Consider the following 15,936-nt stretch of genomic DNA (forward strand, 5'->3'; position numbering starts at 1 on the left):
ACCAGTGTAATTTGGCTCTAGCCCCTTTCCTCACTACAGAGGCAGCAAATGACGGCATTACTGGCAGAGTTTGTCTCATAAATATGTAAAACAGGCCTTTGGTTGACAATGCTGTGCTGGGTGAATTAAACTTGTAATTAAATGCCTACCGAAACAAATCCCTACTGCCTACACAATGTCCATATCCCTCCACTCTTTGCATATTCATGTGCATATATAAGAACCTTTGTCATATTTTCCTCCACTACCATTTTCGGCAGTGCATTCCAGGCACCCACCACTGTGTACCTAAAGAATACCTTGCCCTGCACACCTTTGAACCTGAACCCCTCTCACCATAGATGCACATCCTCAAGTATTTGACATTATTGCATTGGGGATGAAGAATTCTGACTGTGTCTACTCCATCTAATCCTCTCAATCTTAAACTTCTATCAAGTGTTCCCTTGGCCTTTCACCATTCTAGAGAAAACATCTCGAGTTTGTCCAACCTGTGCTCAGCAGTACAGTGCAAGACATAAAAAATTACTGCAAACACACAAAACACAGGATATTAGTCCTGACAAAGGGTCTCGGCCCGAAACATTGACTGTACCTCTTCCTATAGATGCTGCCTGGCCTGCTGCATTCTCCAGCATTTTTTGTTTGTTGCTTGAATTTCCAGCATCTGCAGACTTCCTCGCAAATAGTGCAAAAGATAAATTGTGTGGTAATATTCATGGACAATTCAGAAATCTGATGGCAGAGGCAAAGAAGCTGTTTTTCAAACATTGACTGTGGGTCTTCAGGCTCTTGTGTCTCCTCCCAGATGGTAGTAATGAGAGGAGTATGTGTCCAGATGGTGAGGGTCTTTAATAATGGATGCCACCTTCAGGCCCTGCGTCTTGAAGATGTCCTTGATGGCAGAGTGCATTGTTCCCTTGATGGAAATGACTGAATCTTCAATCCTGTGCATGAACCTCCATACCATATGGTGATGCAACCACGCAGAATGTTCTCACGGTGCATCTGTAGGAATTTGCCAGAGTCTGACATACCAAATCATCTCAAACTCTAACGAAGTAGAGCTGCTGCGATGGTAATCGGGATTGTCCTTTCTAGATGTCATGTGACCTGAATAGAATTGTCTGAAACTTGCCTGTGATGGTGAGGATCTGGGAAGGACGCTGAGATGACAATCCTCCCAGTTGCTATAGCTCAAGATGTTTCTTTGTCATGTCTTTGTTTGGGCCTCTCTCTGCCTTTTCAGACTTCGGCAAAATTGAATAGATGTGTGGTGGAGTGTATATTGACCGGTTGCATTATGGCCTGGTCTGGAAACATCGATGTCCTTGACTGGAAAATCCTACAAAAAGTAGTGGATAAGGTTCATTACATCACTGGTAAAGCTCTCCCTTACATTGAGCAGATCTGCACGGTGTGCTGTTGCAGGAAAGCAGCATCAATTATCACGGGCCCCACCATCCAGGTTATGTTTTGTTCTCACTACTGCCATCAGGAAGAAGGTACAGAAGCCTCAGGACCCACACCACCAGGTTCAGGAACAATTATTTCCCCTCAGTCATTGGGTTCCTGAACCAGCGGCTTCATTCAACTCACTCACCCCAACATTAACTGTTTCCTCAATCTATGGGCTCACTTTGGCACTTCAATCTCATGTTCTCAATTTATTTATTTTTTTTGTATTTGTACAGTTTGTTTTTTCCACAGTTGTTTGTCTTGTTTTTCATTGATTCTAAATTGCATTTCTTTGTATTTACTATGAATGCCTACAAGAGAATGAATCCCAGGGTAGTATTTGTTGACATATATATACTTTTTTTTGACATATATATACTTTGATAAATTTACTTTGAACTTTGATCCTAACAGGCTGCGCCAATGCCCAGGGCTACACATGAAGATTGACAAATGACCAATGTGCAAAAGACATTATGCAAATAAAAAAAATACTGAGAACATGAGTTGTAATGAGTCTTTGAAAGTGTGTCTGTAGATCGTAGAATCAGGTCAGAGTAGTGGTAAATGAAGTTACCCATGCTGGTTCAAGGGCTAGAGTACTAACTGTTCTTGAACATGGTGTTGTGTTACTAAGATTCCTGTACTTCTTGCCCGATGGTAGTAGTGAGAGGATGGCATGGATGGTGGGTCCTTTGGATACTGCTTTCGTGTGGCAACACTCCTTGTAAATGTACTCAGTGGTGGAGAGGGTTATGCCTGTGATGGACTGGGCTGGATCCATCATTTTCTGTAGCCTTTTCTGTTCTGGGCATTGGTGCTTCCATACCATATCAGCCTGTGATGCAACCAGTTAGGATACTCTGCACTGTTGACTTGGCTGAAGATGCCTTTATCCTGGGCTTAGATTGACTTAATTATGTTTTGCTTTGTTATAGTGATTTGGGTAGCTTGCTAGGTTGTTTGAGTCCAAACAAACTAACTCACTGTCTGGAATCACTCAGACCAAACTGGTAACAGAGCTGGGTTTCCTTCCCTTGGCGTTATTAAAGAACCTGCTATGTTTTCATGAATTTGGAAATGCAGCACGGTAACTATCCCAATGAACTTGTGGCACCCAGTTAACCCCATGTGCCCAGTTACCCTAACCTGTACATCTTTGGAATGTGGGAGGAAACCTGAGCACCCAGTGCAAACCCATGCAGTTACTGGGGGAACGTTCAAGCTCCTTACAGGTGGGGTTAGAATTGAACCTGGGTCACTGGTGTTGCATTAGTGTTACGCTAACCACTATGCTACCATGCCACAGGCCCAAAGTTGAGTACAAGGAAAGCATCCACACTAGTAATCATTACTGAACTGAGCTAATTCACGTGGATATAGCAGCTTCCCCACTGTGTTACTATTCTCGTAACCCACAGAAAATAAACCTAAAGGATTTAGAAATGCCAACTTCCCTCTAGCATTGTGTGTGTGGTCTCTGTCTCTGGATTTCCAGCATCTGCAGAATCTCGTTTACGATTCGCACTCTTTCCATGATTTGTTCCAAACTGAGTCCACAGTAGTTCCCACGGTTTAGTAGAGCAGCAAACAGTTTATGAAAATGCTTTATTTATTCCAGAGTCTTAGTATCTGCAGTGGTTTGCCGCCTTAGGCGAGGCGTTTTATACAGGCTCATAACTTGGTTTAAAATCCTCTTTATGACTGCTGAAAGCCCTTCAAAGTTCAAAGTAAATGCATTATCAAAGTATATATGTCACCATATACTATGAGATTCATTTTCTTGCATGTGTTAACAGGAAAATAAATACAATGGAATTGGGTAAAACTATACGCAAATAAAGGATGGCAAAACAAATGTGCAAAAGAAGGCTAAAATCATTCAGATAAATAATATTGAAAAGATGTCGTAGAGTCCTGAAAGTGGAATCACTTCAGTGTTGAGGTGATTATGCTGGTTCAGGAGCCTGATGGTTGAAGGGTAATAACTTACTGAACCAAGCAGTAAAACAATAAGAGTGCAGTTACAGTTACAGAAAAAGTGTTAGTTACAGAGAAAGTGCAAGAAGCCTGATAACAGCAGGAAAGAACTTGTCTCAGAGCCTGTTGGTACATGCTTTCAGGCTTTGGTGAGAGGGGATTGGTATGTTGCAGTTCTAAGGCTATGTACTGTATTAAACCAGTTACAGGTCGAAGTTCACTAATCCGACTACCTGTAATCTGGTTCCTTTTATAATTCGCACTGATTTCAAATTTTCTGTGCAACTGTAATTTCCAGATTTTCCAGGCCACCGTACCAATCTGCTGCGCATTGTTTTGGTTGCACTAGATCTGTTCATGTGTTGGCGCGCTCTTGTAAGCACAGGCAGGCGATTCCTGCTTGTTTTCCTGCATTTATTAATATCATTTGTGTGAGGCGCGGCTGCCCGGCACCTGCCCATCTCACCCGCCAGCGGCGGGGGAGCTGGCGCGCGCTGGGTCGGTCCGCCCTCTTGCCTGCCTGCCGGCAGTCGTGCACTGCCCTCCAGCGTTGCCCGGCTGGCATTCCGTTCTCTTCTGCCTATGACCTCAGATCAGATGTGGTGACCCGCTGAATTTAAACATATTACTAAGTGGAGGAAAAGAAACTAAAGAGGATTCCCTCAGTAACTGCGAGTGCATTGTCGTCTTTGGGGTAACTGCAAGTCTGTGTCTTTGCTATCGCTTAGCTCACGCTTGAGTGCTGGTAGTGGGTGCGCTTTATTTTTTGCCGGTGGGGAGGGGGGATTGTTGCTCGCTGTTGCTTATGCGTGGGAGGGAGGGGAGCTGGGAGGGCTTTGGAGTTCTAACATTTAACTGTCATTCATTCTTTGGGGCACTCCTCTGTTTTCGTAGATGGTTACAAAGAGAAAACATTTCAGGTTGTATATTGTATACATTTCTCTGACATTAAATGAACCTTTGAATCCTTTGATATTTTAAAGGTATGATGAGGCAATTAGCTATTGCTTAATGTGATCCTTCTGTAATTTGGCATTTTCACTAACCTGGCACTCCTCAGGTCCCAATGGTGCCGGATTATAGAAGGTCGACCTGTACCAAAATAAGTTTTTGAATTTTTTAATCATTTCTGTCACTGTGATGTCTTAGATCCAGGAACTATGGTTGTGGGACAGAAGATATTGACTAACTTTAAAGATAGTTGAGATATGTTGTGCATGGTAAATGGATGATAGAAAAATGTGAGAAGGGTGTTTAGAATGATCTTGGAGTAGGTTAAAAGGGTTGGCACAACGTTGTGGACAGAAGGTCCAGAACTGTACTGTTCTTTCTGTTGAGTGGCACAGCAGGCTGTCTCTCTGTTCCGATAACCTTGGGTATTGTCTGTGTGAAGTTTGAACATTCCTCCTATGATTGAGGGTTTCCACAAGGTGCTCTAGTTTCCTCCTGCATCTTATGGAGTGCTAGAGAGATGCAGCCAGAAAACTACCCTTTGCCTACGTGGTCTGTGCTGAGCATCAAGCTCCCACTTCTATGCTAACCCTGCTCGTAGAGTCTTTGTTCTCCCTACATTTCCATCACTTTCTAGGGGAGGGGGATATGGGCGGAAACCAGACCACCTGGAGGAAACTGTGTGGTCATAGAGAACGCGTTCAGACTTCGTACTGACAGCACCAGAAGTCAATGTGCCATCCGCAAAATCAGAATTGAGCTTAATATCACTGGCATATGTCGTGAAATCTGTTGTGTGGCAGATACATATAATGGAATACATAATAAAAAGAACTCAAATACAATAATATGTGTGTATATATGTATATATTATTTATATACACACACACATATATACATACATACACATATATATACATACACACACACACACACACACACACACACACACACACATATATATATATATACACACACACATATATAATATATATATTTTTATATATATACACACACACACACACACACACACACACACATTTCCAGGGTGATGGCAGTCCTTAATGACGAGTGTTGCCTTTTTGAGACATCGCCTTTTGAAGGTATCCTCTGTTGGGGAGGCCTATGATGGAACTGGCTGAGTTTGCACTTTGCTACAGCTTTTTCCAATCTTGTGCAGTGGCCCCTCTATTGCAACCAGGTAGAATGCTCTCTCCATGGTAAATCTGCGGAAATCATCTGCTGGCTGGTAGGTTGGTTCCCTCCTGTAAATGTTTCCCAGTCTAGGTAGTTTATGTGAAAATCAAAATGCGGTTAAAAGGTGTGTGAGAGAAAATAGGGCCTCGTGTGTTGGAGTGAGATTGCTCCAAGAGCAAACATGAATTTGATGGGCTGAATGGACACTCGTATGTCATGGGAAAGTTGCCATTCCACTCAATATAGTTCACTATTGTCACATATTGAGATACAGTGATAGATTTTGCATGCCATTCTCTACAATGCCATACATATTACATTGAGATAGTAAGCAAAGTTGGTAATTTTAAAAAGCTTTTCATTGGAGATGTCCTCTTTTACAGGCTCAGATGCTATTGTGTCATGCCTGCTGTACTTAGTGGTTCAGACTTGAAAATGCAGGGCATAGTTTTTATATTAATGAAAAATTAGTAACTAGTAAAGTTGGTGATGGTAGAATGAAGGTGATGTGGAAATGGGAAGAGATTTTGGAAATGGTGTTCAGTGGTACAATAAGCAGGTATTGCACTAATATTTTGTGACTGTGTTTTATTGTAACTATAGACAGGGTAGCACAGTGGCATCTATGACTCTATTGCAGCTCAGGACATTCCTGAGCTTAAAATTCAATCCTGTGCCATCTGTAAGGAGTTGTTCTCCCTGCAACCGTGTTGGTTTCCACTAGGTGTTCTGGATTCCTCAGTCCCAAGAAGTACCACTTGGTAGGTTGATTGGTTGTTGTACTTCACCCTGTGGTTAGGGTAGTGTTAAATAGGTGGGTTGCTGGGCGGTGCAGCTCATTGGTCTGGAAAGGCCTGTTCCATGCTGTATCACTAAATAGGTGCTGTGTGTGACTGTTAGTGCTGTGTTTTGCACCTCGGCCCCAGAGGAATGCTGTTTCACTGAGCTGTATTCATGTCTGGTTGAATGATTGAACTTGAAATACAGTATATTTAATAGTGAGGGGTAATGTAAATCAGTGTCATAATGGAACAGGCAATTCTGTGGGTGTTTGATCAGAAGATGATGGAGGTGGCAGAGGAGATGGCGAAGTAGGTTTGTGTGCAGCCGTAGGCTGGTATAAGTTTTTCAGGAAGAGAAGGTGAAAGATCTACTGGAATAGTGTCTCAGAAACGTGGGGCTTCAGTTGTGTAGAAAGACTGAAATAATGATCCTTGGATCTGAGAGAGTCGAGGGGTATTGATGGACGTGATTAAATCCAAATAAAGATTTGGTAGAACAATTTACTGGAAGGGGGGAAATCAGAAATCATGGGGTAGTAATTTAATCTGATTTGTGGGGAGAAAACCTGATAAAGAGTCATAAAGCACTACAGCACAGCTAGTCCACACCAAACTGTTAATTCTACCTAGTTCTATCAATCTGCACCTGAACCATAGCCCCCATATCCTTCTCATCTATGTACCTATCCAAATTTCTCTTAAATGTTGAAATCGACCTCGCATCCCCTGGTGGCTTGTTCCATATTCGCACTACCCTCTGGGTGAGTCATTTTCCCCTTTGGGTTCCCCTCAAGTATTTTACCTGTCTCCCATAACTGTGACCTCTTGCTCTAGTCTCACTCAACTTCAGTGGAAAAAGACTGCTTGCATTTACCCTATCTATACCGTTCATGACTTTGAATACCTCTATCAAATCTCCCCTCTTTCTCCAGTGCTCCAGGGAATTAAGTCTTAAGCTATTCAACCTTTATGACGTTCTTGTAAATTTTCTCTGCACTCTGTGAATCTTATTGATATCTTTCCTGCAGCCTATAGGTAGGTAACCAGGGTTGGAAAAAAAAACTCCAAATCTGGCTTTGCCACAACCTTGTACCACTTCAACCTAACACCTGAACTCCTGCATTTAATACTGATGTGCTTCCCTGCCTAGTCTACTGTTATGATCTGATTTGCTTTACCTGGCAGAGCTATATTTGACAGTAATAGTAAGAAAAGTGGGAAATGGAACAGGTGTGGGGCAGTGGTTGCAAGGGTTATTTGGTGGGAGGGTTGTTTTTGGGATTGTTGAGAGTCCCTATCACCCATTCCCATAATCTCTTTGACTCACTACCATCAGGAAGTAGGTACAGGAAGATCAGGAATAGGATGACCAGACTGGGTTAACAGCAGCTTCCCTCAGGCTATGAGACTAATGAATACCTTGTACCACTAAGGTGGCATCTGTAGGACAGCAAACTGTTTACCTGTGCTGCACACTGCATGCATTGGAATTGTATTTATTAACTTATTTATGGTAATATTTTGCTTTGTATGCTGTGAGATAGGTTGTGGTGCACAGTGGTCTGGAGGAATGTTGTTTCTTTTGGTTGTATATACTTAACAGTCAGATGATAATTAACTTGAACTTGATTATTAGAAATTTATTTTCAATGAGCTAGCACAGAAGAATACTTTGATTCTTTGCCTGTATGCAATTCTAACCAGAGCATTCAGTCTGTGGACATAACATTTCCAATTGCTCCACTATTAACTTTGAATTTTTTTTTAATCCAACCTTCACAATTTTCTTGATTCCTCCCTAAAATATTTAGTTTGGTGATACCTGTAGGAAATGTTTCATATCAATGGCTTTGAGTTATTACTGAATTCCCCCTCTCAATTTCCACATTTTCTCAGGTTGGAGAAGCAACATCTCATTCTATCTAGGTTTTTCCCCTTTGCCCTTCCCTGTTCTTTCCCACTCTGACCTCTTACTACTTCTCACCTGCCTATCATGTCCCCTGGTTCCTCTCTTCCTTCCCTTTCTTCCAATCTCTTCTCTAGTCTTTGCCTTTTCCACCTCCCACCTCCCCTCCAGCTTTTTACTTCATTCCCCTCTTTCCCCACCCATATGGCTTCACTTACCACTTTCTAGCTAGTCCTCCTTCCCCTCTCCCCACCTTATTCTGAGATCTCCCTTTCTTTCCGGTCCTGATGAAGGGTCTTAGCCAGAAACATCAACTGCTTATTCATTTCCATGGATGCTCTTTGACCTGCTGAGCTCCTCCAGCATTTGAATGTGTTGCTCTGGATTTCCAGCATCTGCAGAATCTCTTGTGGTTTTGATTTTCACATTCATTTGATCTGCTTATTTAAATAATTGCAGATTTGCAGTAGCAGTTTCTAAGCAACAGTCAATCTATTGGAGGAAATCAGGTTGAGCAGAGTCTATGGATAGGGTAAGGGAAAGGAATTGGCAACGTTTCAAGTCAAACCTTGCATCCATCACTTGAGTTCTTTGTGGGTGACACAGTAGCGTCGTTGTTGTGGCTATCCCTCGAGGTCAAGGATGATGGTCTTCATTCTGTTGATCTACTTATGGGCTCTCGAGTGAGAAGAAGTGGCCCACAGAGCAAAGACTCCTGTGCATATGTTTGTTTAACGTGTGCTTGATGCTTCACTCCAAGAAACACACGATACTTCACAAATCAACCAACTGATTCCAATGGCATGGAAACCACGACAATTGGAGCTGATAGATTTGTTGCAGCCTCCGCCTTCACAGCCGTTGAGTTCGAAATAACTTCATCCACCTGTTCCACCATTGAGGTCTTGGTTGGATTGTTCTTTGTCAGGGACCTCATCCTCGACCTTACTGCCATGGGTGACCCTACCAGGAGCATAGCTCCAGACGGCATCGCTCTCGGGATCACAGGACTACACAAGCTTCTCCACCGCGACAAGGTGACAATCCATGGAGAAGACACAGTAGAGTAGTGGTTAGTACAGTGTTCTACAGCGGCGACTGCCTGTAAGGAGCTTGTGCATTCTCCCCATGATTGCATGGGTTTCTCCGGGTGCTCAGTTTTCCTCCCACTTTCCAAATACATGGGTTTGGGATATTGGTTAATCAGTTGTGGGCATGCTATGCTGGTGCTGGAAATGTAACAACACTTCCAGGCTCTCTACAGTACAAACCTTGCTGATTTGATACAAGCGACACATTTCACTGTATGTTCTGCAATACATGTGACAAAGCTAACCTAATCTGCCATACAGTGACAATCCAACAAGTTTCTGGCAGATAAAATGGCCTTTGACTTGGACCTTAGTCACTGGATTCATTGGATTCATTGCTACAATCCATTCAAATTTACCAAATATGTGGTTCTGAGGTCTGTTCGTATACTGGTGGCTTTTAATGTGTTTTGGCTGCCACACAGATAGTAGCTGGGAGATAATGACATACATGTTGGCAGTTTTTGTTGTAACATAGGATACAGCATGGTAACAGGCCCTTCTGGCTCAACAATTTCACACCACTCAATTGCACCCAAGTGTTCAATTAGCCTACTAACCTATATGTCTCTAGAATGTGGGAGGAAACTGGAGCACCCAGAAGAATCCCACACGGTCACGGGGAGAATATATGAACTCCTTACAGACGGGAATTGAACCTGGGTTACTGGCGCTGTAATAGCACTGCGCTAACCGCAGTGCTCCTGTGCTGCCCCATCCTGACTGTTGCTGGGTGCAAGTTGACATGTTGACTTTTTTTATTAATTATAATTGAGTTCTGAATTTTAAAATTACAGCAAACTGTGTCTGGATTAGCTTCTGTCAGTGCAGAAGTGCCCTTGCTTTTAATCATTGACTGTGGCAAAGTATATAGGCAGATTTCTTTTCTAGTGTCTTCTAAAATATTGAATAAAATACCAAGATCATTTTTTTTCTGCCGAGAAGGCATCTGGTTATAGAATACTATTACATTGCTTTTCAGTTAGTCTATCTAGTAAAAGAGCTGAGTCATACAGGCAAGAGAGCCAGTTCATTCCTTGGTTTATGCTGAATTTGCTTGTTCCAATTGTGGCCATTTTGGGTGAGCTAAATTGGGTTCAGTGCACTCTGTGGATTGGAAAGGAGACAGGGCTGTCATCTTAATACTGGCAACGTGTGTAGAAATTCAGTGACAAAAGATCTAAATACATTACCTGTACTTGCCCTGTGAGATTAACTAGCTGAGTGAATCTAATCAAGGTTCCACATAAATAATAGTCATGTAAGTAAAGTACCCTGGAATTAACAGTGGGCAGAACTATAGTCACTACAGTACAGGATAAATCATATTTTAAACACGAGATTCTACAAATGCTGGAAATCTAGAGTGACACACAAAATGCTGGTGGGTGGGCAAGAAGCTGGGAGGTGATCCAATGGTCCACTCTTCTATCAGATTCTTTCTCCAGCCCTTTGCCTTTTCCACCTATCACCTCCCAGCTTCTTTCTTCATCCTCCTTGCTTCACCTATTACATTGTAGGTCAAGGGTTCCCAACCTGAGGTCTATGGAACCCTCAGATAATAGTAACGGTCCATGGCATAAAAAAGAATCTAGCTCATCTTCCTTCATCAGCCTCCCCCCCCCCCCACCCCCCACCACAAGTTTCTTTCTTTTTTTTTATAATCTATTTTTTATTGAATTTCATCATCAAACAAATATTTCCATAACATATATTTCAGATATTGTACATATATATCATATCATATTTGCCACAAATCTCCGCATAATATTTATCTGAGGTATACACATATAGAAAAGAGAGGAAAGAAAGAACAAGCAAAAGGAGAAAACTATATACAAGTAGGGAGTTTAAACGCAAACAACAGGAATTCTGCAGATGCTGGAAATTCAAGCAACATACATCAAAGTTGCTGGTGAACGCAGCAGGCCAGGCAGCATCTATAGGAAGAGGCGCAGTCGACGTTTCAGGCCGAGACCCTTCGTCAGGACTAACTGAAGGAAGAGTGAGTAAGGGATTTGAAAGCTGGAGGGGGAGGGGGAGATGCAAAATGATAGGAGAAGACAGGAGGGGGAGGGATGGAGCCGAGAGCTGGACAGGTGATAGGCAGAAGGGGATACAAGAGGATCATGGGACAGGAGGTCCGGGAAGAAAGACGGGGGGGGGGAGACCCAGAGGATGGGCAAGAGGTATATTCAGAGGGACAGAGGGAGAAAAAGGAGAGTGAGAGAAAGAATGTGTGCATTAAAAAGAGTAACAGATGGGGTACGAGGGGGAGGTGGGGCCTAGCGGAAGTTAGAGAAGTCAATGTTCATGCCATCAGGTTGGAGGCTACCCAGACGGAATATAAGGTGTTGTTCCTCCAACCTGAGTGTGGCTTCATCTTTACAGTAGAGGAGGCCGTGGATAGACATGTCAGAATGGGAATGGGATGTGGAATTAAAATGTGTGGCCACTGGGAGATCCTGCTTTCTCTGGCGGACAGAGCGTAGATGTTCAGCAAAGCGGTCTCCCAGTCTGCGTCGGGTCTCACCAATATATAAAAGGCCACATCGGGAGCACCGGATGCAGTATATCACCCCAGTCGACTCACAGGTGAAGTGATGCCTCACCTGGAAGGACTGTTTGGGGCCCTGAATGGTGGTAAGGGAGGAAGTGTAAGGGCATGTGTAGCACTTGTTCCGCTTACACGGATAAGTGCCAGGAGGGAGATCAGTGGGGAGGGATGGGGGGGACGAATGGACAAGGGAGTTGTGTAGGGAGCGATCCCTGCGGAATGCAGAGAGAGGCGGGGAGGGAAAGATATGCTTAGTGGTGGGATCCCGTTGGAGGTGGCGGAAGTTACGGAGAATAATATGTTGGACCCGGAGGCTGGTGGGGTGGTAGGTGAGGACCAGGGGAACCCTATTCCTAGTGGGGTGGTGGGAGGATGGAGTGAGAGCAGATGTACGTGAAATGGGGGAGATGCGTTTAAGAGCAGAGTTGATAGTGGAGGAAGGGAAGCCCCTTTCTTTAAAAAATGAAGACATCTCCCTCGTCCTAGAATGAAAAGCCTCATCCTGAGAGCAGATGTGGCGGAGACGGAGGAATTGCGAGAAGGGGATGGCATTTTTGCAAGAGACAGGGTGAGAAGAGGAATAGTCCAGATAGTTGTGAGAGTCAGTAGGCTTATAGTAGACATCAGTGGATAAGCTGTCTCCAGAGACAGAGACAGAAAGATCTAGAAAGGGGAGGGAGGTGTCAGAAATGGACCAGGTAAACTTGAGGGCAGGGTGAAAGTTGGAGGCAAAGTTAATAAAGTTAACGAGTTCTGCATGCGTGCAGGAAGCAGCGCCAATGCAGTCGTCGATGTAGCGAAGGAAAAGTGGGGGACAGATACCAGAATAGGCACGGAACATAGATTGTTCCACAAACCCAACAAAAAGGCAGGCATAGCTTGGACCCATACGGGTGCCCATAGCTACACCTTTAGTTTGGAGGAAATGGGAGGAGCAAAAGGAGAAATTATTAAGAGTAAGGACTAATTCTGCTAGACGGAGCAGAGTGGTGGTAGAGGGGAACTGATTAGGTCTGGAATCCAAAAAGAAGCGTAGAGCTTTGAGACCTTCCTGATGGGGGATGGAAGTATATAGGGACTGGACATCCAAGGTGAAAATAAAGCGGTGGGGGCCAGGGAACTTAAAATCATCGAAAAGTTTAAGAGCGTGAGAAGTGTCACGAACATAGGTCGGAAGGGATTGAACAAGGGGTGATAAAACAGTGTCGAGGTATGCAGAAACGAGTTCGGTGGGGCAGGAGCAAGCAAGGGAGTGATTTTTTTTTACAACATATTGATTTGTGAGAATAAAATCAGGTCTATGGGGTCTTATGTAGTTGAACCATTTTTCCCAGTATGAATCAAATTGTTCCAACTTATGATAACAGATGCTGTTATCTTCTCCATTTTGTAAATGTCCATTGTAATTTCCATCCATGCGTTTAAAGTTGGGCTCTCCTGTGATAACCATTTACTGGTAAGAGTCTTTTTACCAGCCACCAGCAGTATATTCATTAAATATTTATTTCTTTTCAACCGTTCTTAAGGTACATACCCAAAATATATGGTCTTACTTTCTGAGGGTATTTCACATTTAAAAATGTCTTGTATGGCATTGTGTATCCCACTCCAATAGCCTTCGATAACGGGGCAATCCCAGAAAATATGATTTACATTTTGATTTCCTCAATTTCTCCAGCAAACAGGGAGGTCACTATCATAATGGAATTTCTGAGAGGGTGTAATAAAATATCTTATCAAGTTTTTGCATCCAAATTCTGAACTGGTACACTTCCATTGATACCTCCCTCCTCTCCCCCCCCCCATTTGTTATTTAGCATCTTCCCCCTTCCTTTCCAGTCCCGATGAAGGATCTTGGCCAGAAACTTCAACTGCTTTTTAATTTTCATTCTCCAGCATTTCATGTGTGTTGGTCATATTTTGATATTTTTCAGCTGAATGACAAAAAGCAAAATCTTTTTTTTTTTAAATTATGGAGCATTGAAATGAAAACAGCCCATGCTGTCCTTGTCCCGTAATCGGAGGATGTTCATGTGAGCAGGATCTTGGCCACCTGGAGTTCGAGTCTATAGTTTGAAGTCCTGTCATTAGCTAGGTTGGGGGTCAATACCAAATATCGGCACTCAAACTCTACAGCTTGACTTTTTTTTTCTATTTGCATAGTTTTGTGCATTGATTATTTGTCCATCTTTGTGTGGTTATTCATTGATTCTATTATGTTTCTTTGTATTGTTGGATTGGACTGTATGCTTATTTTCTTTGTAGTTTAACAATTAATTCCTTGTTTATATTTTATATAATCACCTATATACATGTAACTGTTTAGTATAGTTCCTTATGATCACAGTATATATATATATATATGTATGCAATTGTTCAGTGTGTTCCCCAATGGTTATCGTCCTTTCTATCATTTTGCATAATTTGAGTAGGGTCTGTCTGATTGGTTACCTCTAGTCTACAAATTTGAATGGAATGCTTATGGTGTAAGGAGGATTGACCATTTTGGCCTGTCATCCTTCTCTTTAGTCCTGTTTTTTGTTCTTAGCTGCTAGTCTTCTGCAACTCTACATTTCAGATTCTTTGTTTTGATTGCACTTAAAAACAAATGTGAAGCAACAAGTTTTGTACCACTTTCTTGATTTCCAAAAGACCCTTGGATTTAAAAAAAATCAAAATCCAATAGTATCTAAAAGAATGCCTAAAAGAAAATGAATCTCAGGGTAGTATATAATGACATATGTATTTTAATGATAAAGGTACGCTGAACTTTGTTCGTTCAGAAGTCAAATATCTGAAGGCTAGATAGATATGTGAGTGGGAGGGAGGAAAGGGGCTTGATATATTGATATGTTCTGTTTTGTTCTGCCCAGTAATGTGGAAATACACCAGAGTGTATGGCAACCCTTGCAGGCTGCCACCAGCATGTTGTGTTGGACATTACCATAAGCATTGCATTTCACTGTTTGTTATCGATGTGATGAATCTGAATATCAAACACTCCCCCCCCCCGCCCCCCCCCACACACACACGGGAATAGATTTTTTTCTTTTAAAAGGATATCTTGATAAATCTTTGGATTAAAAGAGTATCTCAGAAGTGGATAATTAGTAAAATGCTACTTCATGTCATTATTCTTAATTACCTTTCAAATCGCACTTCCATTTTTAGTTTATATAAAAAGTATTAAAGGATTAAGTTTTATAGATTTAGGTAGTCATTTAAGATGGGGCATGCAAGAGGATTCAGATACAAGCATGACAATGCGGGGATATGACCATACGACATGAGAGAAGAATTAGGCCATATCATCTGTCGAATCTGCTCCACTCTTGTATCATGACTGATTTATTATCCCCTCAGCCCAATCCTCTGCCTTCTCCCCATAACCTTTAATGTCCTTAACTAATCAAGAACCCGTCAGCCTCTGCTTTAAATATTGTCAATGGCTTGGCCTCCACAGCCATCTGTGGCAATGAATTCGAGCGACTCACCACCCTCTGACTAAAGAAATTACTCATCTCTGTTCTAAAGTGATGTCCCTCTACTCTGAGGCTGTGCCTTCTGGTACTGGACTCCCCCACTATAGGAAACATCCTCTTCATGTCTACTCTATCTGGACCTAGATATGGATCACGTACTGGAAGAGATTTGGTTTCGTTTAGGTGGACAGATTCCCAGCCTGCTGTTCACGAATTTCTGGGTTGATGGTAGGGATCCATGGCATAAAGGTTGGAAACCCTGGGTTAGGACAACGTTCAGTGCTGGAAGGACTCAGCCGTTCAGGCAGCACCTATGGAAAGGAATAAACAGTCAGTTTTGGGCAGAGACCTTTCATCAGGACTGGAAAGGAAGGAGGAATAAGGTGGAAGAGTGGAAGGAGAACAAGCTAGAAGGTGCTATGTGAAGCCAGGTGGGTGGGGGAGGGGAGTGAAATAAGCTGGGAGGTGATAGGTGGAAGAGGTAGAGAGCTGGAGAAGGAATCTGATCAGAGGGGAGAGTGGACTGTGGGAG

The 15,936-nt window shown here is 42.7% G+C and overlaps 1 protein-coding gene across 11 annotated transcripts in view; it reads left to right on the forward strand.

Annotated features, from left to right (window-relative positions):
- The window catches only part of LOC134337446 (transcription factor 12-like), a 187,013-nt gene that overhangs the window by 38,976 nt on the left and 132,101 nt on the right, over nucleotides 1-15,936 (forward strand). The gene's annotated exons all lie outside the window — the stretch shown is intronic.

The sequence above is a fragment of the Mobula hypostoma genome, chromosome 24 (assembly GCF_963921235.1).
Source record: "Mobula hypostoma chromosome 24, sMobHyp1.1, whole genome shotgun sequence".
Lineage (NCBI taxonomy): Eukaryota > Metazoa > Chordata > Chondrichthyes > Myliobatiformes > Myliobatidae > Mobula > Mobula hypostoma.